At 20.1% G+C, this 26,005-nt stretch overlaps 1 protein-coding gene across 5 annotated transcripts in view; it reads right to left on the bottom strand.

The window, feature by feature from the left end:
- The window catches only part of LOC122508445 (low affinity immunoglobulin epsilon Fc receptor-like), a 229,961-nt gene that overhangs the window by 172,969 nt on the left and 30,987 nt on the right, over window positions 1-26,005 (bottom strand). Inside the window, exons 1-2 of one of the 5 annotated variants that reach the window (XM_043621804.1) lie at window positions 21,384-21,783; window positions 11,560-11,766 (exon numbers count right to left, since the gene is read on the bottom strand). The exons of 1 other annotated variant lie outside the window; for it this stretch is intronic. The gene's annotated coding sequence lies outside the window, so the exon portion shown is untranslated. Of the gene's footprint in view, window positions 1-11,559; window positions 11,802-21,383; window positions 21,784-26,005 lie in introns of those variants that run through there. 3 more of the 5 variants (XM_043621803.1, XM_043621802.1, XM_043621805.1) reach the window with 3 other exon arrangements.

Genomic DNA, 26,005 nt, shown 5'->3' on the forward strand with positions numbered 1-26,005 from the left:
GATTCTCCATTTCGAAAATTTTTAATTATTTAGTGTCAGTAATTGAATTTCCTGCTTTTTTTTGTCTCTTTCGAAAAAAGCAACGACTGCTTTTCTACTTTTTATTTATAAAAAATATGAGAAAATTGTTAAATGTTAAAAAATTATAATTAAGAAATAGGAAATATACCCAGCATTTTATGCAAAATTTATATTTCTCAATTACAATATTGTTCAAAAACTCATTCGTTTCTTTTAATTACAAATTACAAATTTTAATTGAAAATGAAATTGAAACTTTTTAAATTTTTAGAAAATAAAGGAAAAAACTTTACTCAAAAAAAATGTTCTGTTACATTTATTTATGAATTTCTGTAATTGTAAAAAATTATTCGAAAACATCGATAAATTTTTTTTAAATAAATATTTAATCAATATTATTTTTTCATAGGAATTAAGAATTTCAAAAATTACAAATTCAAATTTTTTTAAATTCATTAAATTATATAATAATTGAAAATGACCGAGTGATAAAATAATTTTTTTATATTATAAGAATATTATTACAGAAACATATTCAAAATTATTGTCATCATTTCAAATCAATTATTATTTTCGACAATTTTTAATTATTTTTTATGAAAATAATTGAATTCCTTAAAAAAAATTTATTATTTTTAAAAATAATTGAATTATTGCCAAGGAATTTATAAAAAATTTGTAAATAATTGAATTAGCCAGAAATTTAAATGATTTAAATTATGCAAATTTTTCTCTTTTTTATGTGTACAAAAAAATATGAGAAAATTGTTAATTGCTAAAAAATTATAATTAAGAAATGGGAAATATATCAATTTTATGCATAATTAATGTTTCTCAATAATAATATTCTTCAAAAACTCATTCTTTTCTTTTAATTACAAATTACAAATTTTTTATTGAAAATGAAATTGAAATTTTTAAAATTTTTAGAAAATAAAAGAAAAAATTTTACTGAAAAACATGTTCTGGTACATTTATTTACGAATTTCCTTAATTGTAAAATTATTCGAAAACATCAATAACTCTTTTTTAAATAAATATTTAAATATTATTTTACCGTAGGAATTAAAATTTTTCAAAACATTCAAATTCAAATCTTTTTAAATTCAATAACTTATAAGAATATTTTATAATAATTAAAAATGACCGAGTGATAAAATCATTGTTTTGTATTATAACAATATTATTACAGTAACTTTTTCAAAATTATTTTCATCATTTCAAATCAATTATTATTTTCTACAATTTTTAATTATTTTTTATGAAAATTTGTATGAAAAATTTTGTTATTTATAAAGATAATTGGGATTTTGACAAAATTTTTTTTTAAATTTGAAAAATAATTGAATTTTATGAGAAGAATTTTATCTCTTATGAAAATAATTGAATTTCTGCAATTATTTGTAATTTTTTCAAAATTGGATTTTTTTAGTGTTTTGAACAAAAATTTGAATTACAAATTTTTAAATTCTATTTTTTTTTTAAATTGCTAATTTTATTCTAAAAAGTTAGCCACTCGCTTTAACGTGCAGATTGTTGCTAGTTCGGAAAAGAATTAATAGATAATTAAATAAAATATTAAAAATATAAAATGGATTTTTGTTCATTTTAAATTTCGCATTATTTAATCATAGACAGTAATAATTGTATTTTTCTCTTTAGAAAAAGGAGAACAAGGATTGCAGTGATTTTTTCATGTAAAAAAGAAAAATCTAATTTAAAAAAATTTTTTTCCGTCACAGTTTTTAAAAACTTTGGACAACGTTACTGCAATTTCTATTGAATAATTGTATAAAAATTCTAGTGAACATTTTTTAGAAAAAAAAAGTTAAACAATAATTCTATAGAATTTCTATATACCCGAACAAATATTTTGTCGAAAAAGAGAGAATTTCCCTCTTTTTCGACATTATTTTTTTAGAATTTAGAAACAAAAGTGGATGAGAAAATAAGTGAAATGTAGAATCACTATACAGAATTATTCTCGTACAAAAGTTTTTAAATTATATGAATAAATAAATAAATTAATTAATTATCAATTTCGTAAAAATATTTCGGAGCTGATGTTTCTCGGTAAATAAACGAAATGAGAATTTTTAAATTATTCGTTTGATAATTTTATTTTACTCACAATATATAATTTTATATATAATATTTATTTACTTACGAAATAAACTTGACAGGAAACATATGTTGTTTTACTCACCTGAAACAAAAAGAAAATATTTTATGAATTATAACAAAAAAAAAATAAGAAATGAAAGCAACTAAAATTTTCATGTAACAACGCTTATTTTTTTAAATTTCATGAATTTTATACTATATCCGAATTAAATTTCAGTAAAAATTAGTAGAATTAATTTCTAACTTGGTAAAAAATTCTTTAAAAACACTAAAATTTAGGTAATAAAAATTTTTATTTCAAAAATAATTTTTACTAGATCTTTCCAAAGAAAATTACTTTATAAAAATTTGAAAAATTTACTCTAGAAGTAGTAAACATTGACTCTAAAAATTAAAAATAATTAAATTTATAATGAAACTATATTTCTAAGTTTCAAAACACAAAATTTTTTTTTTCAACGTAACTAAAAAAATTTTCTAACTTACAAAACGAATGAAAATTTCTATTTTTTCTGTACAAAATAAGTAAATAAAAAAGTAGAGACTTTTTTCCATATGTACATTTTTTGTGAAAAACGTAATTAACAAACATCGTGAAACGTTTGTTTTCAAAAACAATAAGCAAAATGAAACAAGAGATTTCAATTGTTTTCTCTATAAAAATATATTTTTGTAACATGCTTCTATTTTTGAAAAATATTTCCAAAACATATTTTTACTGAAATGAAATAAATTTTTTTGTTATTGAAAAAAAAATTTCAATTATCTTTGTTTAGAAAAAAAAGAATTTTTCAAACATTTACGTTCTAAGTATAAAGAAAAAATTATCTTGGTTTAATTAAATTTTCTTTGTATTTAAATATAAAACATCAAAAAACAAATATTAATTAGTAAATTTAACAAAAAAAAATCTAATAATTAGTAATTAATTAGGATCATCGAACTGCGTTTAAATGATAGGAGAGTAAAAAAATACACTTATTAATTAAAAAATGAAACGAAAAATTCCAATGATTGATAATTAATCAAAACATGAGGAAAATCTAAATAATTACTATAATTAATTAAAAATTAAAATTTATTTTAATAAACCTGTTAATAATTAATTAAAAAGCCTCCAACCGTGTTTAAATATTCAGAGAGAGTTAAAATGTACTAATTAATTAAAAAATGAAATAAAAAATCCCAATGATTCCTTATTAATTAAGAAACGAAAAAATTTCCAATGATTCCTTATTAATTAAAAAATAAAAAAATCCCAATAATTACTAATTCATTAAAAAGTCAAAAAAGACTTAATAATTACTATAATTTATATAATTAAATAATAAAATAAAGAAATCTAAATAATCATTGTCTCTTAAATTTGCTTTGTAAGCCTTTGATATTAAATAAATAAATAATTATGCCAAATTAATTAGAAGATAAAATAAAATTATGTAAATAATTTCTAACTAAATCTAAATAATTAATTACAAAAGAAGCAATTAATTATAAATAATATTTTAATTATAGTTAGAAAATAAATATTAATTATGTTATCTAAATTGTTTAGATACGTACGTTTAAATAATTTTAAATTAAATTATTAAATATAAAAAAAAATAAATCTAATTGAAATTTAATTTAATTCTCTTTTAAATATATAGATGAACAACAAATTAAAAAAAAAAAAAATTATTAAAAAAATATTACCATAAAGATAATTCCGCTTTTAAAAAAAAGTGTCGCAGTTGAATGTTCTTATATATCTATTTTTCTTTTTTAAACTTTTCGTTTTCTATATATAGTCCTGAATCAATTTAGAAACAAAGCCATTAAAACTTTTTTGATTTAACTTACTTTCCTGTTTTCTGCTTCTATACACACTGTCCTTTCTATATGAAAAATTCAAGCCAACATTTTACAATATTTTACCCTTCCCCATTTTCCTTCTCCATCATTCATAATACAGGTACATATATTTTTTTTGGATTTAATTAACTTAATATCAACAGGAAAAAGTTTTGCAAAAATAAAAAGTAAATTTAATATGAAAATTTTAATTTTAATGATATTAATTAATAAAGTTTAAATTTAAAAAGTTTTAAATTTATCCAAAAAATTAATATTTAAAATAAAAAAATATTTCATCTCCTTTTCAATTTTAAATAAATAACTTTTATTATATTTTTACGCAACTACTTTTTGATTCATTTTCGCTCGTATTGAAATATTTTTGATCAATTTTTTTTCTCTTAATTATTTTATTTAAATGATGAAAATATTCCGATTTCAATGTATAAAAAAACATTTTTGTTTTATAAAAATGTAAAAAAAAAAAAATCTTTTTCCATTAATTGAAAAAAATGTACAATTAAATTTGAATAGTATAATGAAGATTGGATATTAACAACAAAGGATCGTCCATTTTGGAAATGTCTGATTCCTGAATAGACACTGTATTATATATTGTATAGGGGAGATCAAACGTAACCATTGAATAGATTTACAAATTGTTACATTACCTAATTATATACATAGTACACTAGTTATAAAATTACTAGTTTACTTTAATTATGGAATCACATATTATATTCAATATTCATAATGAGCCACTTCAATTTTCTCCAAATCAAACAGAATTCAATTTTGTAGAAATTATTCAAACGTTATATTCATACATCATCAAACTACTCAATGATTGAATTATTTATTACTAAAATCATCAAATTATCAAAAATATCCAGTTAATAATTATTAAATCATCACATTATGAAAATTTCAAATTAATTTCTTTCTTTTATTTCATTAAATTAATTACAATGTATAAAAATTAATCACAATCATTAAAATTGTAAAACTTTCAAATTATAAAATTACAAAATTTTTATTTTTTGAAATGAAATACAATATGCAAAAATTAATTTCAATAATTAAATTAAAAAACATTTAAACTATTAAATTATTATAATATCTTTTTTCATGGAAATATAATCATTTAAAAAAATGTTTATAATGTTTATAATTATATTAAAAATATAATTTTAATTCCTCGAAAAAATCAATTATTTAAAAAAATGTTTTTTTTAAATTCTTTGGAAGAATTCCATTATTTACAAAAATATTAGAATTCTGCACAGAAATTCAATTTTTTTTTTAGATTTTAATAAAATTCTTCCTAAGAATTCAATTATTTACAATATAAATAATTCTACGAAATAATTCAATTTTTTCGATAAATAACAAAATTATTACCGAAAATTCAATTATTTTGAGGCATTTCAATAAAATTCTTTGCAAAATTCAAATAACCTTCATTTATAACAATATTTATCACAAGAATTCAATTATCTTTAAAAGTAATAAATTTTTTCTTGAAAATTCAATTATTTAAAAAAATTCTAATAAAATCGTTAGCAAGAATTCAATTATTTAAAATACAATTTTCATAACATTTATTATGTTTCGAAAAAATTAAGTGATTAAAACAATGTTCACAAAATTATTATGAAGAATTCAATTATTTTCGAAAATTTTAATAAAATTCCTGGCAACTATTTAATTATTTGCATAAATAATAAATTTCATAGCAGGATTTCAATTATTTTTAAAACAATCTCACAAAAATTGCTAAAAAGAATATAATTATTCTTAAAAATATAATTTTAATTCCTCGAAAAAATCAATTATTTAAAAAAATGTTTTAGAATTCTTTGGAAGAATTCCATTATTTACAAAAATATTAGAATTTTTCACAGGAATTCAATTTTTTTTAGATTTTAATAAAATTCTTCCTAAGAATTTAATTATTTACATAAATAATTCTTCGAAATCATTCAATTATGTCGATAAATAACAAAATTATTCTCTAAAATTCAATTATTTTGAGTCATTTCAACAAAATTCTTTGCAAAATTCAATTATCTTTATTTATAACAATATTCATCACAAGAACTCGCAAGAATTCAATTATTTTTAAAAGTAATAAATTTTTTCTTGAAAATTCAATTATTTAAAAAAATTCTAATAAAATCGTTAGCAAGAATTCAATTATTTTCAAAAATAACAAAATTTTTCACTGAATTTCAATTCTTTTTAAACATTTTTTTAATAAAATTTTTTGGTAATAATTCAATTATTTTCATAAATAATAAAATTCTTCTCGAGAATTCAATTATTTATGGAAATTTTAATAAAATTCGTGAAAACTATTCAATTATTTTCATAAATAATAAATTTCATCGCAGGATTTTAATTATTTTTAAAACATTTTTACAAAAATTGCTAAAAAAAAGTATAATTATTCTTAAAAATATAATTTTAATTCCTCGAAAAAATCAATTATTTAAAAAAATGGTTTTTTTTTTAAATCCTTTGGAAGAATTCCATTATTTACAAAAATATTAGAATTTTGCACAGAAATTAAATTATTCTTTTAGATTTTAATAAAATTCTTTATAAGAATTCAATTATTTACATAAAGAATTCAATTTTTTCGATAAATAACAAAATTATTACTAAAAATTCAATTATTTTGAGGCATTTCAACAAAGTTCTTTGCAAAATTCAATTATCTTTATTTATAACAATATTCATCACAAAAATTCAATTATTTTTAAAAGTAATAAATTTTTTTTTGTAAATTCAATTATTTTAGAAAATTCTAATAAAATCGTTAGCAAGAATTCAATTATTTTCATAAATAATAAAATGCTTTTTAGAAATTTAATTATTTTCAAAAAAAATTTAATAAAATACCACACACACACACACATTCAATTATTGTCAAAAATTTTAATATAATTATTTAATTATCGCACTATATTAAAATTTCAAATTAATTATCAATTTATTAATTATATAAATATCAGAAATAAAAATGTTTATTTATTAAGCAATCAGAATGATTAATTAAAACCAAAAATACTTGGGGCAAAATCAAAGCATTTTCAAACTGAACTCCGAAAATCCAATGTTTATTTCAAAAATTAAAGAGAAAGTAAACAAAAACATTTATTAATTGATTAAAAATTTTTTCATTTATAAAAATATATCCATTTAGTGATAGGAAAATTTTTTCTTTTTGTAATTTAAAAAGAAAACAATTCTTTTCAATTTTTTACCGAATTCGATATCAGAGGGATTTTGTATATATATATAAATACATTTATTGTATACAACATTCATGGAAATTCTGTTTTTTGAATGAATAATACACCGTTGATATCGATTTCAGTCATTCGAATACTTCAATAGCATTTAGAAACTGAGCCATCGTTGTGCTTGATAAAATTTGTAACAAAATAGTGAATATCCGCTTTTAGTGAATATATTCTATATATGCATATATAGCTTCCGACAGGAATAATAGAATTATTGAGTTTACTGATGTCGCTTCAGGCAAATTAACAGCCAAACATTCGGGTAAACCACTGTGAATCGAACAATTTGATTCTCCAAGGCACACCAGAGCCACACTAAGGTCAAGAGAGTTGAAATCGATTTAACCGTGCTCTTCGATAAACATTATTCAATTTCAATATATATATATATATATATATATATATATACATACATTTATCGCTTTTAATTGTCAAATATTCCCGATAATTTCAAGTAAATAATATTTAGGTAATGGGAGAAAAAGGGGATTTATTTGCTTTTAAGCAATGAAATTTATTCACTGTTCTATAGATATCAAATATCCCACAGAGAAAAAAAATTTGATTCATATAAACGATTACTTGTCCATTATCAAATAAATATTTACTTGAATCAAATAATTTTAATTTAATCAAATAAATATTTACTTGAATCAAATAATTTTTAATTCAATTAAATAAATATTTACTTGAATCAAATAATTTTAATTTAATCAAATAAATATTTACTTGAATCAAATAATTTTTAATTCAATCAAATAATTATTTACTAGAATCAAATAATTTTAATTCAGTCAAATAAATATTTACTTGAATCAAATAATTTTATAATAATTCAATCAAATAAATATTTACTTGAATCAAATAATTTTAGTTTAATCAAATAAATATTTACTAGAATCAAATAATTTTAATTCAATGAAATAAATATTTACTAAAATCAAATAATTTTAATTCAATCAAACAAATTGTATTTGAACCAATAATTTCAGTATATCAGAGCAAATATACAATTTATTTGATTCAAGTACCTAATATTTACTTGATAATAGACAAGTAATCGATTATTTGAATCAAATAAATTTTTGTTTCAGTGTAAATTGTTATTACATAAATGCAGATTAATTTCAATATTGTTCAATTACAGAATATTTCCCTCGCAATTTCTATAAAAATTTTCATAAAATTTACATAAATATTTCAATTTTAATTTTCATGTTTTATAATAATTAAAGATGACCGAGTGATAAAATCGTGATTAATTCAATTATTATTTTCAAGAATTTTTAACTAAAATTCAACTTTAAATCAATTATTTTTAATAATTTTCGAAAAAGTTCTTTGACAATTTTCAAATTCATTTGTTTACAATCTTCAATTTTACGAAATTTCAATTATTTGTAAATTCTTCAATTAAATATAGGATTAGAAAATAAACAAATAATATAAAAAAATCCGCAATTAAACTTTCTCAAAAAAAATTAATTCCACAGAATTGTTAGTTAAAAATATGAATAATTCCAATTTTCAAATATTTTAATTTGAAACCTTTTAAAATTTCAATTCTTTCTGAAAATTTACGCTCTAATGCTTTTAATATTCAATTATAATCTAAAATTTTAATTGAAATCCATTTTTAAATCAATTTTTATTCGAAAATTCTACAAGAATTTAATTATTTAAATGCAAAAGTAAATAATTTATTAAATAATTGACTCTTTCTTAAAAATAAATTCTCATAAAGAATTTTATCAACAAATTTTTAAATAATTGCATTCTTTTGACGAATGTTAATAAAATTTCTATGAATAATTACATTTTTTCGAGGAATTCGATTAAAATTGTATTAAAAGTAATTGAAATTCTGCAATGAGTTTTATTATTTATCAAAATAATTGAATTCCTAATAAAAATTTTATTATTTATAAAAATAATTTAATGATTGCGAAGAAATTTATAAAAAAATTTGTAAATAATGAAATTCCTGTGAAATTTTTATTATTTTTTGAAAATAATAAAAGGTTTGTGCATTTTATTAAATTTTTTTTTAAATAATTGAATTCTTTACAAAAATTTTATTAGAATAGTAGATATCTATTAAAAATCATAGAATTGAGGAAAATTTTTGAAAATAATTGAAATTTTGCCAAGAATTTTATTAAAATTTTTGAAAATAATTGAATTTCGGAGAAGACTTTAATTATTTCTAGAAATAATTGAAATTTTGCCAAGAATTTAAAAAATTTTTGAAAACAATTGAATTTCTTAGAAGAATTTTATTATTTGAAAACATAATAATTGAAATTTTGACGAGAAGTTTTAAAAAAAAATTAAGTTGAAAAGTATGAAAAATTCAGATTTTCCAAGATTTTAATTTTAAACCTTTTCAAAATTCAATTTTTTCTAAAAATTCATGCTCCAATGCTTTTAATATTCAATTATTATAAAAAATTTCCAAAAAAAAAAATTAATGTTCAAATCAATTTTGATTAGAAAATTCTACGAGAATTCAATTATTTAAATACTAAAATAAATAATTTATTGAATAATTGATTAATTCTTAAAAATAAATTCTCATAAAGAATTTTATCAACAAATTTTTAAATAATTGAATTCTTTTGATGAATGTTAATAAAATTTTTATGAATAATTACATCTTACGCGAAGAATTCAAATAAAATTGTATTAAAAATAATCAAAATTCTGCTATAAATTTTATTATCTATGAAAATAATTGAAGTCCTTAAAAGAATTTTATTATTTATGAAAATAGTTTGATTATGGCTAAGAAATTTATAAAAAATTTGTAAATAATTGAATTTCTGTGAAATTTTTATTATTTTGTGAAAAATAATTAAAGATTTTGTGTAGAATTTTATTAAATTTTTTTTTAAATAATTGAATTCTTTTGGAAAATTTTATTAGAATAGTAGATACCTATTATAAAAATCATTGAATTGAGGAAAGTTTTTGAAAATAATTGAAATTTTGCCAAGAATTTTATTAAAATTTTTTGAAAAATAATTGAATTTCAAAAAAGAATTTAATTATTTCTAAAGATAATTGAAATATTGATGAGAATTTTTTCAAATTTTTGAACATAATTGAATTTTTGCGAAGAATTTTATTACTTTTGAAAATAATTGAATTCCTACAATCATTTATAATTTCTCTAAAATTCTCCAAATTATATCGTACAATTTACGGACGTTACGAACCTTTTTTAATCAAATTACGGAATAAATAAAATACCAAAAATAAAGAAAACAGAAAATAAAGTAAATAGTTAATAAAATAAATAGAAAATTAAATAAACGAAATATAAATAGAAAACAGAAAATAAGGTATAGTGGTAAATAGAAACAGTGGTAAATAAAATAAATAGTAAAGAAAATAAATAAAGAGCGAAATAAATAAAAAATGAAAAAAAAAATAATAAAAAAGCTCATTTACTTGACAAATGACCCAGCAAACAAATTTTAATTGCAATTGAAACAGCAAATAAACGATTGAAAGTAAATTACAGTCGAACATATAAACTTTGATTACATACTATATTTGAATTTGAAAGGAAATCAAGATTCTCTCGTTTAAGAGCAATTTACCAAAGATTATCGTATCAAAATGCAAAAGAACCAGCTGTTCAACTTTAATAGCAAAATAGTGAATTTCAAAATGATTAATCGAGGAGAGTATAGAGTAGAGTGAAGCGTACGAATGGAAAAATTTTCAGGAGCTTCTCTCTCGTATTTTCCCCACTTTTGAGAGATAGAGAGCAAGAGAGAGTGAGAGAGAGAGAGAGAGAGAGAGAGAGAGAGAGAGAGAGAGAGGGAGAGAGAGAGAGAGAGAGAGAGAAAGGGGAAGCAAGTTTGGTTTGGCAAGTTCCGTTTATTATCCCCCCTCTTTCACTTGATAAGAGAGGAGCTATCATTCACTCTCAGGTGCGTACGTGGGTACGCATTCCGGCAACATTGGATAATGTAACAGAATTACGTGAGTAGACTAACCAAATTACGTGGCAAGCGTTCGACAAATTCGATTGCCAGTTTAATCGATCGAAAGAGAGACAGAATAGAGACGAACCAGTGCTCTATGTGGCTGTTATAATCGTTCCGGAAACCGAGCACGCGAATAATGTTGGATTTTCTTCCCCTAAGGACCAGTAGTTCTCTCCCTCTCCTATTTTCTCTCTCTCTCTCTCTCTCTACCCCTTTTGCTTCCTTTCCCATCCAGTTCATTCAAACTTTTCTCGCTCGCTTTATACACTTACCTTGTTTAAACTTTCCTCAACTCCTTTCGATATCTCCCTTAGTTTCCCTCCTCACTATCCTTATTCTTCTTTCTTAGAAAATAAAGACAAAAAACATTTCACTATACACATTCAGCACGTTCTGATTCACTTCTTTCGTGTTCGATTTTCCTTTTTTCTTTTCTTTTCCTTTCCTTTTTTTTCTATTTTAATTGAAGATCGTTTCCACTAGAATTCACTCTTTTGAAAACGTTGGTTAACGACTTTGGAATTATATGAAAAAAAAAATTATTTCAATTTTCAAATTATTTTCAAAAATTATTCACATTTTTCGACTTTGGAATTATTTTGAATAATTATTTGTGTACAATTTTTTTTTCTTATCCAATTGCATGGAATATTCAATTCAGATTCAAGGAATATTTCTTTGGAACAATTTTGCCTTTTTTTTATTACAAAACAATTAGTTTCGAAAATTAGGAATTTTTCAAACTATATTTTTGAATAAATTATGAATTAAATGTTCGTTTCGAATCATATAAAAATATTCCCTTGGTTAAAAAAATGGAAAATTTAAAATAATAAAATAGAATAATAATAATAAAATTGAATAATAATAGTAATAATAATAATAGTAATAATAATAATTGGAATAGAAATAAATTGTAAAAATTTGAAAATAAAAAATTGGAATATTATAGGAATATTCCAATTAAACATTGAATATTCCATTGGGTTCCATTTTCAAAATATTCCAACTCCATAAATTTTTATCTTTCATTTTATTAATGGTACTAAATATTCTTGTACATTTTTTATTGCAAAATAATTTTTTTTAAAGAACATTCGGGGTATTTAATTCACATTTCTAGAATATTAAAATGCTCGACATTTAGAATATTCCTTCAAAATTATATAGAAATACTCCATTGAAATAAAAATTTAAAAGTCAGAAATAGTAATAAAATAATATTTGAAATAATTGGAATAATATGTAAATTGCAGAAGAAATTAAAAATTGGAATATAGAAGGAATATTATAGGAATATTCCAATGGAATATTGGCTGTTTCATTAGATTCCATATTCAAAAATTAAACTCCGAAAATTTTCAATTTTATTTTTATTATTGTCACTAATAATACTTTGTACACTTTTTACTCCAAAATAAATGTTTTTAAACGTTGGGAATATTCATTAAATATTTTCAGAACATTTAAATGCTGAATAATTGGAATATTCCTTCGTAATAACATACAAATACTCCATTGGGTAAAAGTTGGAAAATTGGAAAATATAATAAAATTTTATCTGAAATAATTGTAATAAAAATAAAATGTTAAAATTTAAAGATAAAAATTTGGAATATTGAAGGAATATTTCAATTGGAATATTATAGAAATATTCTAATTTAACATTGGATATTCCATTGGATTCCATATTCCGAAAATTGTAACTATATAAATTTTTAATTTTCTTTTTAATCGTTACTTAATATTTTTTGAATATTTTTTATTACAAAATAATTCTTTTCGAATATTGGCAGTATTTTATCCATATTCCAAGAATATTAAAATGCTCAATATTTGGAATATTCCTTTTGAATAATGTAGAAATACTCCATTGAAATAAAAATTAAAAATTAGAAATAGTAATAAAATTATATTTGAAATAATTGGAATAATAAATATGAAAATTGCAAAAGAAATAAAAAATTGGAATATGAAAGGAATATTATAAGAATATTCCAATCAAATTTCATTAGATTCCATATATAAAAATTATAACTCTGAAAATTTTCAATTTTCTTTATATTATTGACACTAATAATTTTTTTTACACTTTCTACTCCAAAATAATTTTTTTTAGACATTGAGAATATTCATTAAATATTTTTAAACTATTTAAATGTTGAATATTTGTAATATTCCTTTGGAATAATATACAAATACTCTATTGGAGTAAAAATTGGAAAATTGGAAATAATAATAAAATTATATCTGAAATAATAGGAATAAAAATAAAATATAAAAATTATAAAATTAACAATTGGAATATAGATGAAATATTCCAATAGAATATTTGATATTCCATTAGATTCGATATACCAAAAAATAAAACTGTATAAATATTTCACTTTCATTTTATTATTTTAACTAAAAATAATTTTTTGTACACTCTTTTTTCAAAAATCCATTTTTTTGAAACATTAGGAATAATTAATATTTCTAGAATTTTGAAATTTTCTCCATTTGGAATGTTCTTTAGGAATAATGAAAAAAAATATTCCATTGGAATTAAAAATTGTAAATAATGAGAAATTACACTTGAAACAATTGGAATTAAAATAAAATGTAAAAATTTGAAAATAAATTAAAAATTTGAATGCAGAAAGAAAATTCCATTGGAATATTTTAGGAATATTCCAACGAAATATTAACTTTTAGAGTCTTAAAATTAATTTCCAAAATTTGATATAACTTTCCCTTGCAATTTTTCAAAAATGTTCCAAATAAATATTTGGATTTGAATATTTCTGAAATGGAAATGTAAGAGTGGATGGAAGTGAATGGAATATGTTCGAAAGAAATATTTTCGAAATATGAATGGAATATTCCCTGCACCATTCGAGGCAATAATTTGCCTTCCTATAATTAAAATGTTGAAATGATTTTTCGTATTAAATTTCCCATTTATAAAGTTTGTTTCTAATTATTAAATTATTGAACATTGTAAGAAATACAAGAGTTATAAATTTGTTATTATAATTCTTATGAACAAAAATTAATCAAGCTATCGTTTCGAATCGAAAAAAAAATCACGAGTAAAATAATCCCTCTTTCCCCTCTGGCAGTAATCGACACGAACAAAATTAATTTTCAATTGGAAAAAAATTCTCAATTTACTGTTTCATTGACTGAAAAGGCTTTTCTTCGACAAAAAAAAAGAAAAGAAAAAAAATACAATTTTTCTTGATGCCGGAAGTCCATCGCTATTGTTTGGTCTCACCTATAAGAAAAAGTACCATTCACGCGACACATGACCTTTCATTGAATTATTTTCTTCGGAAAAAATGTCCTTTTTATCAAATATACACATATTTAGAGGTTCACGGAAAAAAAATAATTACACAAGTTTTTACTGTGTATATGAAAATATGTATTATATACATGAAGAGTACGCGGTCAGAGAGATAAAAAGAAATGAGTGGAAAAAATACCAGCAAAAGGTGAACAGGATTGCAAATTGCATTTTGATTCAAAAACTGGAATGGAATGCATAATTGTAACTGCTTTGAAAATTTAAGGGCGTTACACAACCTCGGATTTATCGGAGGTTGACATCGGCCTATGGCCTTATAAACTTGTGAAAGTCACAAGCAAGATTCAAGGTACGACTTTCGCTTGATATCAAACACGACTTTAATGCGTCACCTAAGAATGCATCGCGACCCGGAATAAATGCTTCCTGTATATTTTATGCAACTTTTTAAAAACCGGTTCAAAAAAAAAAAAAAAATAAAAAAATGAAACAGACCTAATTTCAATTACATAGAGACTTTGGAAAATTTGCTAGCAACAACAAAAAAAATGCTTCGAGAACTGGAAATGTTTTTTTACTTTTTCTATTTTAATTTATTAATTACTATTTCTTTTATATTTATTTCTATTTATTTATTACATTTACTATTTATTGCTTTTTAATTTTTATAATTTTTACTATTTATTATTTTCTATGTTTTCTATTTATTACTATTTATTACTTTTTATTTTTTATATTAATTACTATTTATTACTTTTTATTTTTTTTATATTAATTACTATTTATTACTTTTTATTTTTTATATTCATTACTATTTATTACTTTTTATTTTTTATATTTATTATATTCTGTGATTAAATGGGAGAGAATAATCATTCGTTATCTTCTTTTACATTATATGTCTTTGAATAATTTTCTTATTCATGTAAATTACTTTGTTTTTTAATTTCTCCTGTTTATTAACTATTTTTTCTCTTACTATTTCTCTAATATTTATTTAATTTGTTGTGTTAATTTATTTTGTTTTCTTAAATTATTTTGATAAATTTACTTTCTACATTAATTACTTTGTTTGTTAATTATTTGTTTACTATTTTTTTTACTATTATTTATTATTATTAAAATTTTTATTTTCATTACTATTATTCATTACTATTTGTTTTACTATTTATTTATTCGATTATTATTTAATTTTTTTTTATTTACTGCGATTTTTCATCATTTCTTTGCTTATTACATACTAGTTCGTTTATTATTTATTTTCTTTATTAATAAATTTTGCATAATAATTATTTATTGTATTTACTGATTTGTTATTTACTAATTATTTATTTTGCTTATGAATACATTTTTTATTAAAGTATTTTATTTATTATTAATTTTTAATTATTTATGATTAATTTTTAATTATTTATTATTAATTTTTAATTACTTATTATTAATTTTTAATTATTAAAAAATATATTAAATATATTACATATTTTTGACTACTATCTATTCGCTTATTATTATTTAATACTTAAATTCCTTTCTTAATTATTTATCCCTTTAATCATTTATTTAAGTTGTTTCCTAAGTAGCGGATAATTTTTTATATTTTTTTTCTAACAGTTAAGAAGAATCGAACTCATGCCCTTGCTGTTGCAAATTCAGTACAAAAATCACTCAACTAGATCACTTAAAATTTTAGTTTACTATTAATTTCTACGAGCATTATTTATTTTATTTTTGTTTATTAATTTGTTTTTTACATTCTCATCAAAAATGAGAAAGTCTTGTTTAATTAAAAATTTATATTGTTTAGTATCAGTCAATTCATTTATTCATTTATTTCGCTTATTAATTTACTTTATTTATTAATTACTTATATTGTTTACTATTTTGTTTATAATAGTTATTCGCTTTACTATATTATTTATTAATAATTAAAATTCTTTACTATTTAATTATTCGCTTGTCATTTATTTACTTCGTTTATTAATTTACCTTGTCCATTAATTATTTATTTTTTTCACTATTTATTTATTCGTTTCTTCTCCAATTTGTTTATTAATTTATTTAATTTAGCTAAAAATTATTTACTTTTGCTTACTATTGCTTACTTTTGCTTCACAATTCATTTTGTTTAATAATTTATTTATTTTACTTTCATAATTTATTTTGTTTATTAATTTAAAAAATTTAATAATTTATTTGATTTAATAATTTATTTGGTTTATTAATTTACCTCGTTTATTAATTATTTATTTTGTTCAATATTTATTCGCTTCTTCTCCATTTTGTTGATTTATTTATTTTGGTAATTAATTCGTATATTTTTCTTCCTAATTTATTTTGTTTATTTGTTTATTTAATTTATTAATTTCCTTTCTTTATTAATTTATTTTGGTCATTAATTTACTTTCTGTTTTTTTACTTTATTTATTACTTAATTTTGTTTATTAATATTTTTTTCTTCATTAATTTACTTTCTGTTTTTATTTACTTTATTTATTAGTTTACTTTAATTGTTAGTTTACTTTAATTATTAGTTTAATTTAATTATTAGTTTACTTTATTTAATAGTTTACATTATTTATTAGTTTACTTTGTTTATTAATTTATTTAATTAATTTTTTCTTTCTTCACAAATTTACTTTGTTTAACAATTTTTAATTCAAAGTACAAACTTCAATATATTTACCCGAAAAACTGAAAAATTACACCAAAAGCGATAAAAAAAATATTTATTGTTTATATGCCAAACAAATTTTTTTTTTCTTTCCACTTCTCGTTTGAAATTAAAAATTTTTATTTTAAAAAGTACCTATAATTCCACCTTTTACATTTCACACCCCTTTCAATATTTCAGCACTCAATTTTTTTTTACAATAACCTTTTTAAAAATTCCACTCAATATAAATTATTTTCCGCAAATCGAGACCTTTCGTTTTAAGTTAAAAATAAAAATTTCTGTTGGTAAATGAAAAAGTCATACGATTATTTTAATTTTAAAAATCACCAATTTAAAAAAAAAATTGTTTATTTAATTTTTTATTTAAAAAATTATGTAAATTATTAAATTATTTAATTTTTTTATTTTAAATTATTTGATTTTTTATTTAATTATTTGTTTTTAATTTTCATTTATCGTTAATTTATCATTTGTCATCAAAAGTCAATTGTTTCGAAAAGGAAATATATAATAAACATTAAACAGTGAAAAAATTATTTATTTAATTATTTGTTTTTAATTCTTATTTATCATTAATTTATCATTTGTTAAAAGTCGATTGTTTCGAAAAAGGAAATAAATAATAAACAGTGAAAAAAAACCGCAAAAAATTCAAGTTTTCATTGCCTAAATAAATTGTAAATAAATAAAGTAAAAAAATTCGTTTGTTTTATTTTTGCTTCTGTTTGGTCTTAAAAATTAATTAACCGAATTAATCAAGAAAAAGTACGGATTTTTTTTTGTTTTTTAATAATTCTTGGAGGATGGAAGCGAGAGATTTTTTTTCGCAGCAGAAAAACCCTTTGGCGGGAAATTCATTTTTTCGTGATTGAAAATTCATCGTGACAGGAAATAAATTATTTTGGATAAATTAATTAACCTCTTAGAGCTTGTGTGATGATAATATTGCTGAGGAAGAGGTATATACTAATCCTTAGTATGTGGGAAATTATCGATCAGTCGAGAAGCAGCCAATCAGGTTCGGCGGTGCGAGAGCTCGGTCAAACAAATTATTTCCTCCCGATTAGCCGTGTGAACACGTCGCATATAACGTCCAGGGGTGTCGGTGTTATATACACGTTATATATATATATATATATATATATATATATATAAACTTGCCTATTCGATTAAACCCCCTACATGAATAGCCAAGTGAAAAAAAAGGAACAAAAAATGAAAAATATTCCAAATTTCATTGCTCTCATTTCCGTGCGTGTTGGAAGGGACATTACAATTTTAATCCGTTTGTTATTTTTGTTTTTCATTTGCCGAGCTAGATAAATAATCAAATTTGCCATTTTATACGAGTATACACAATTTTTGTGTTTTTTCTTCTTTTTTTCTCTTTTTTTTTCTTTTTTTCTTTTTTTTTTTTGCTTTCAAAATACGAGTATTTATTTCAATGTATAAAATCAAATTGGTTTCGATCTGTATCACCACGACGAGTTTGCAATCATATAAAAGTTGACTAGACACACAAAACTTTCTAAAACCGCCTCTGATCAACGAAGAAGAAACCTTAGATTCTTGTCTTACGTGTACATATCTATATTCGTGTGTAGAATATTATTATTCATGAATTAAACATTTGTTTTATCAAAAGAAAACGAATTATTCAAACCTAATATTATTTGGCAAAAATATTTCGAATCAAAGTAAGAAAAATTGAAAACGTAAAAAAAAATTTTAAATTTCTTGGAAAAAATTGTTTCTTTATTTAAATTTTCACGCTTTTTTCTTTTTTTCATTTCGTTTAAATTCAAAAATTCTTTTCGGTTTGGTTTCTGCAAAAAATGTTTAAATTAACAAAACTTTTAAATAAAATTTTTAATTTTTATTAAAAGTAGCAATTTTTTTCGTTTTGGTTTTTCCTTCTAAATTTCGAATGAATGTTGAATAGTAAAAAGAATTTGGTTTAAGTTTTTGTTTCTAATATTATTCGATTTTTTTTTTTTATAAAAAATATTAAAAGGAAAATTTTTAACGAAATTTTTAACAAATTTAATTTGGTTTTCTTTTCTTTTTAAATTAGAAAAGAAGCTTGATATAAATTTTTTTGTTGCAAATATTTGTTCACTTTATTGTTTACCTTTTCAAGTAAAAATTGTTAAAATAGTAAAAAAAAATTTGAATTGAATTATTGTTTTCTCTATGAAGCAAATTTTTTTCTAAACTCCGTTCATTTTCTCAAATTCAAAATGTTCAAAAGTAAAAAATAATGAATCGAGCCTTTAGTTTCAAATTTTTTTCTCGTTTCCTTTTTCTCTGAAATTGAAAATTCTTTTCATTTTGATTTCTCTTTTCAAATGCAAAAAATGTAAAAGTAACAAAAATTTTTAATTAAATTTTCAATTTCTATTGAAGGCAAATTTTTTTTGGTTTCGGTTTCTTTTCAAAATCAAAATATTGAAAAGTAAAGAAATTTTGATTTAAAAATTTGGTTTATTTTGTTTAAATTCTGAAATAGAAAATGTTAAGAAGTAAAAAAAATTTTTAATTGAATTACAATTTTTCTTTAAAGCAAATTTTCTTCGTTTTGATTAATTTTTTCCTATTCAAAATGTCGAAAAATAAAAAATAATTATTCGAGATTATTTGTTTTAAAATTTTTGTCAAATTTAAAAGGAAAAAAACTAAATCAAATTTTTTATTTTTCGTAAAGGCAAATTGTTTCCGTTTTGGTTTATCTTTTCAATTTCGAAATTTTAAGAAATAGGAAAAAACTTGATCGAAAGATTTTTTTTTTATTTTATTTATTTATTTTACAAATTTTTAAAAAAATTTTGTTCGTTTTTGTTTATATTTTCAAATGGAAATTGTAAAAATGTAAAAAAATTTTCAATCAAACTTTTAACTTTTCCTCAAAGCTAATTTTTTTCGTTTTGGTTTTTCATCTCAAATTCGAAATGTTGAACAGTAAAAACAATTTGATAGAGAATTTTTGTTTCAAAATTTTGTTCGTTTTTAATATTTTCAAAAGCAAAATGTTAAAAAATTAAGAAAATTTTAAATCAAACTAAAGCAAAAATTTTCGAAAGTGAAAAGAATCGATTACAAAGTTAAAATTTTTTTCCTTTTATTTATTTTCAACTTCAAAATGTTAAAAAAAAATCAATAGAAATTTTTATTTTAATTTTTTCCTTTTGATTAATTTTTTCAAATTCAAAACGTTGGAAGTAAAAATAAATAATTACAAATTTTTGTCTCAATTTTTTTCATTGTAATTTTTTCTTTCACATTCAGAACATAAAAATAATATTGGCATGTCCCGTTATGTTTCTAAATAAATAAATATATAAATTTTTCTTTCAATATTTTTTATTTTTACTACTTTTGAAACACAAAATGTGAAAATAAATAAAAACGATTGAAAATAAAAAATATTGAAAAGTAGAAGAAATTGATGAAAAATTTTAGTTTTAATTTTTCTTTCATTGCAGTTATTCCTGTTAAATTCAAAATATCAAAAAGTAAAAAAAATCTCTTTTAAATTTTTCCTTTTAATTTTTTTTCTTTTCGTTCTTTTCCTTAAAATAAAAATTCTAAAAAGTAGAAAAACAGATAATTCAAATTTTATTCGTTTCGATTTCTATTCGTATTCAAAGATAAAAAAAAGCTCAATTTATAAGTTTCTTTCAATTTTTGTCCCAATTAAATTAATATTCTGATTTGATAATTTTTCTCCAATTTTAATAACTGAAAACAATATTTAATTGAAATTGATAACAGTTTCATTTATCACTCTACATGTATTATCAATTATTTATTATTTGCCATTGATAATCGCTTTTTCCCCCCGTTTATTTTGTAATTAACAATCAAATGTTGATTATTCATTATTTACTCATTTTCCCTATTTTATTATTTCTCCCCATATCGACTATAATTTGGTTCAGAAAAAAAGAAATTAAAGAATCAATCGTATTTTCATTGACTAAAAATACAAGCGCGAAACAACGATATAAAAAAATAATAAATCCCACAGAATTGTAAAATAAAAGGAATTTAAAAGAAAATTGTTTACAATCAATGTGGAAATTTTACGTATACAAAAAATCATTTTAACAATCGACATTCACTCATCCTACCTGACAATGTTATCTACATGGCATAAAAATATCCATTAATTCCCAGCACTATCAATTTTTCCTTCACCGTTATTATTTGTGAAAAAAAACCACTAAAAATTGGTTCAAATAATATTTAATCAAGTCTTTGGGATTTTTTTTTCCTGTTTTTTGGGTAAAGATATATTTTTTTTTTTTTTTTTTTTTTTGCGAAAAAAGGAAAGTTTGTGGAAAATTTTTTTTCTCTCGCTCCTTTAAATTGATGCTGTAGGGAATAATTGAATTTTAAAGAACAAGAGGAGAGAAAGAAGACGAGAGACGAATACAAAATTAATCAAAGCACGTGACACGATCGGTAGACGATAATCGGTAGTCAGCACTCGAGAACGTTCACTGGCAACTACTGACTAACTTGGAGAGGACGAAGACATTCTTCAATTCTTCTTGGCCATGTGAGAGGAAGCTCACTTCTCTCTCTCTTTTCTCTCTTTTCACACGTAAAGTGGATTTTATATCCCTCTCTCTTTCTAAACTAGGTGTTCCAATAGCCTCCTCCTCCTCCCCCTCTTCCCTTTCATTCTCCCTATTTGTCACGTTGAGAGGGAGAGTGAGAGGACAAAACCAAATGTGGTTGTGTGCCGGAGAATATATCGCAAGCTGTGCACTCGCCTCTGGTCGTGTGTCACTGTTGTGCTCTGTCATTGTCATTATCAGAGACGCAGCATCCCGAAAATTGCATCAATTGCAAAAGGGATGAAAAAATACTCGAATTCAGCTTCTCTCTCTCTCTTTTTTTTCTCTCGTGTATATACCTCTGCGTGGAGATGAAACTGTCTGTTTCAGAAATAGGCAGCAATTAATTGGATCATTATAAACTTGAAATTAAGTTTATTTTTTTCCTCATTATAATAAATTTAATATAATGTTCCTATAAAGTTTTGATGGTTTAAAATTTAAATGAAGGTCGATATTTTTTTTCACTTCTTTTAATTGGCATTTTTTTTTTTTTTTTTTTTTTTTTTTTTTTTTTTGTGATAAAAGAATTAATAAAAAATATTAATAAAATTAATAAAAAAAATTTTTTTTAATTAATTCCTAATCAATAATTAATTGATTAAATGGGTAAATTATTTTATTTTAATATAACAACGTTATTGTAATTATTTGCGTCTTCGATACTAACGCATAAAAAAAGTTATACACAATTATTTTTCTTTTCTTTCTATAGTTATAGGTAAATTGCAAAAATTTTGTTTATTTTTATTTATTTTATTTTATTTTTATTTAATAATTTATTTTGTTTATTTATTTTTATTTTTGTTTTTTTTTATTTTCTTATTATTTTTTCCCTTATTCTTATTTTATTTCTGTATTGCCCTTTGATGGTTCTTACCGTGGGCAATTAATAATGTATAAAACTATAAATATAAAAAATTATATTATTTTCCATTTCATTGTAAAAATGTTTATTTATATTATTTAACACAAGAAAGGTATACCTAGGAAGCAAGGGAATTATAGGTTATTTTTGTCTCAGATTTTTCTTTCGATTAAAAGTTCTTTTTAAATTATATCAATTTGAAACCAGTTTTCATTGAAAATTTGAATGTACTGAACAGTTGAAGATTAATAATTTTTAAAAGTAATTCATTCTCTTTCTGTATTTTTTCTTCAAAAATTATAAACATAACCTACAATTTTTTGCTTCTTAGGATTTTTTTTGCTTCTTGAGAGCGCGTCTCATATTTCAAAATAATTATAAGAATAAAATAGTTTTTAGTTTAGCATTAATTATTAATTTTTTAGCTCCTAAATGAAGATTTAATTGTTCGTTTACATCGTTTTTAAATTATAGATTTAATTTCTAATTTACTTAGTTTTTAATTAAAATAATTTATTAGTTTTTTAAAAATAATTTATTAGTTTTTTAAAACTAATTTTTTTTTTACTTAATTTTTAACTTAATTATTTAAATTAATAATTGAAAAACTAATTTTTCAAGTATTAATTAAATAATTTACTTTTTTTAATTAGATTTTTTTTTAGTTCTCAAAGTGATATTTAGTTATTATAGTTTTTTTAGTTATCAAACTCGATTCAATTAAATTAATTTATTTAACTTTTAATTTAATTAGATTATTTAAATTTTAACTTAATTAATTTAGTAATAATTAATACTTTTGAATTTAGATTATCTTGTAATTAATAAATACTTTTGAATTTAGATTTTTTATTTAGTTTTCAAATTGATATTTAATTATTACTTTATTTAGTTATCAATTTATAGCATTTTTTCAAATTCTCACATTTTTGATACAAAAATTAAATAGAATTGAATAATTTACGTACTAACCTGAAAAATTAAACAAAAATAAAAATTTATAAATAATAAAAATTAATAAACAATAATAATAAAAATTTATAACACTTTTTCAAAATTTTATTAAACCAATTAAATAAATTATGTACTAATTTGAAAAATTGAACAAAAATTAAAGTTAATAAATAATAATAAATTAATAAACAATAACAATAATAAAAATTATAACATTTTTTCAAAATTTTCATTTCGTGACTTAAAAATTAAACAAATTAAAGAATTATACACCAATCTAAAAATTAAACAAAATTAATAAATAATAATAAGTTAATAAACAATAATAATAATAAAATTTATAACATTTTTCAAATTTTCAATTTTTGACTTAAAATTAAAACAGAATTAAAATAATTCATATACTAATCTAAAAATTAAAATAAATTAATAATAATAAAATTAATTAACAATAATAACAATAATAACAATTTTTTTTTTAAACATTTTTTCAAATTTTTCATTTCTGACAAAAATTTTTATTTTTAGACAGAATTAAATAATTCAAATTTGAAATAAATAAATAATAATAAATTAATTAACAATAATAATAATAATAACAATTTTTTTTAACATTTTTCAAATTTTTCATTTTTGAACTAAAAAAAATTTTAAAACCGAATTAAATAATTCACATACTAATTTAAAATTAAAATAATAATAAATTAATAAAGACAATAAATAAAAATAAATAAATAATAATAATTCGTAATATTTTAAAATCTTTTACATTTCCCAATACAAAATTATATAATTCTGATAATAATTTAAATAAAAAATAAAATATTAATAAATAAATAAAATTAATAAATAATAACTAATAAATAAATAAATAATAATAATTTGCAATATTTTTATAAATTTCTAAATTTTTAATCCAAAATTATATAATTCTGACAATAATTTAGAATTAAATAAATTAATAAATAATCATAAATAAATAAAAATAAATAATAATAATTTGTAATATTTTATAAATTTTTACATTTTTTGTCAAAAAATTGTTTAATTCTGATAATAATTTAAAATTAAATAAAAATAAAATTAATAAATATTAACATTTTGTAACATTGTCACAAATTTTCACCCTTTTTGGTAAAATTTTTTTTTATAACAGAATTAATTAATTCATGTAATAATAAATTATTAAAAACAATAATAATCCGAAAATTTTATAAATTTTTACATTTTAATAATTTCAAACTAAATAAAAAAATAAATAAAAATTAAGTAAATTAATAATAAATAAAAAAAACAAATAAAATTAATAATAATAAAAATAATATCAAATAATATTAAAAATCAAATAAATAATAAATTATATGGTTTATTAACAAAAATATAATAAAATTTCAGGAAAAAAAATATATATATAATTATAAATTGTTATTTTATTACTCACACAAATTTGTCACACTTAATTTTATAATATTCACTGCATTATAATATTTATTTTGAACATATCTGCATAAGTTCAAATTTACATATTTAAACATTCTTATAACTGTCCATATTCCAATTGTCAAACGAAAGTGATATAGATATTTTTATCAAAATAATTCCTATTCAATTAAGAATAATAAACACACGTGCTACGCAAGGAAAATAGAAATAAATTTCCCACACCCTATATACATTACTAATAGTCATTTCCCAGAAAATATTCAAATTTCCAATATAAACTTCTCTTTCAAAACAAGATTATCAAATTAATATTATGACATTTTTTTTAATTGACAATAACTCTTTTAAAAGTACTGAAAATAATAACAATTTAAAAAAATAACATGGCTCTACCAAGTAATCAACAAGTCTCATTACGTGATGCTTTAGAAATAATACCTATGTTTGATGGAAAAAATTTACCATTGTCAATTTTTATTGAAAGTTGTTTAGAAGCAAAATCTATGCTTCCTGACGTTGCACAAGTAGAAACAAATTTAGTTAAATTAATTAGAAGTCGAATTTCGGGTGAAGCAAGAAGAATTATAATAGGAAATAATTTTAATACAATAAAACAATTAACAGAAAGATTAAAACAAATTTACGCGCCAGTAAAATCTGTATGTCAGTTACAAGGAGAGTTAGGAGCAATGTATATGTGGGAACACGAAAATGTAATTTCTTACGGATCAAGAATTGCAGAAGCATCAGAAAGAATATTAGACGCACATATTATTAATAATGAAAATAGAGTAGACGAAGCATTTAAAACAAGTTTAGATAAAGCAACTATCGATTGTTTTTCGCGAGGACTTACACCAGAAAT

Source organism: Leptopilina heterotoma, unplaced genomic scaffold (assembly GCF_015476425.1).
Source record: "Leptopilina heterotoma isolate Lh14 unplaced genomic scaffold, ASM1547642v1 Lhet_54, whole genome shotgun sequence".
NCBI lineage: Eukaryota > Metazoa > Arthropoda > Insecta > Hymenoptera > Figitidae > Leptopilina > Leptopilina heterotoma.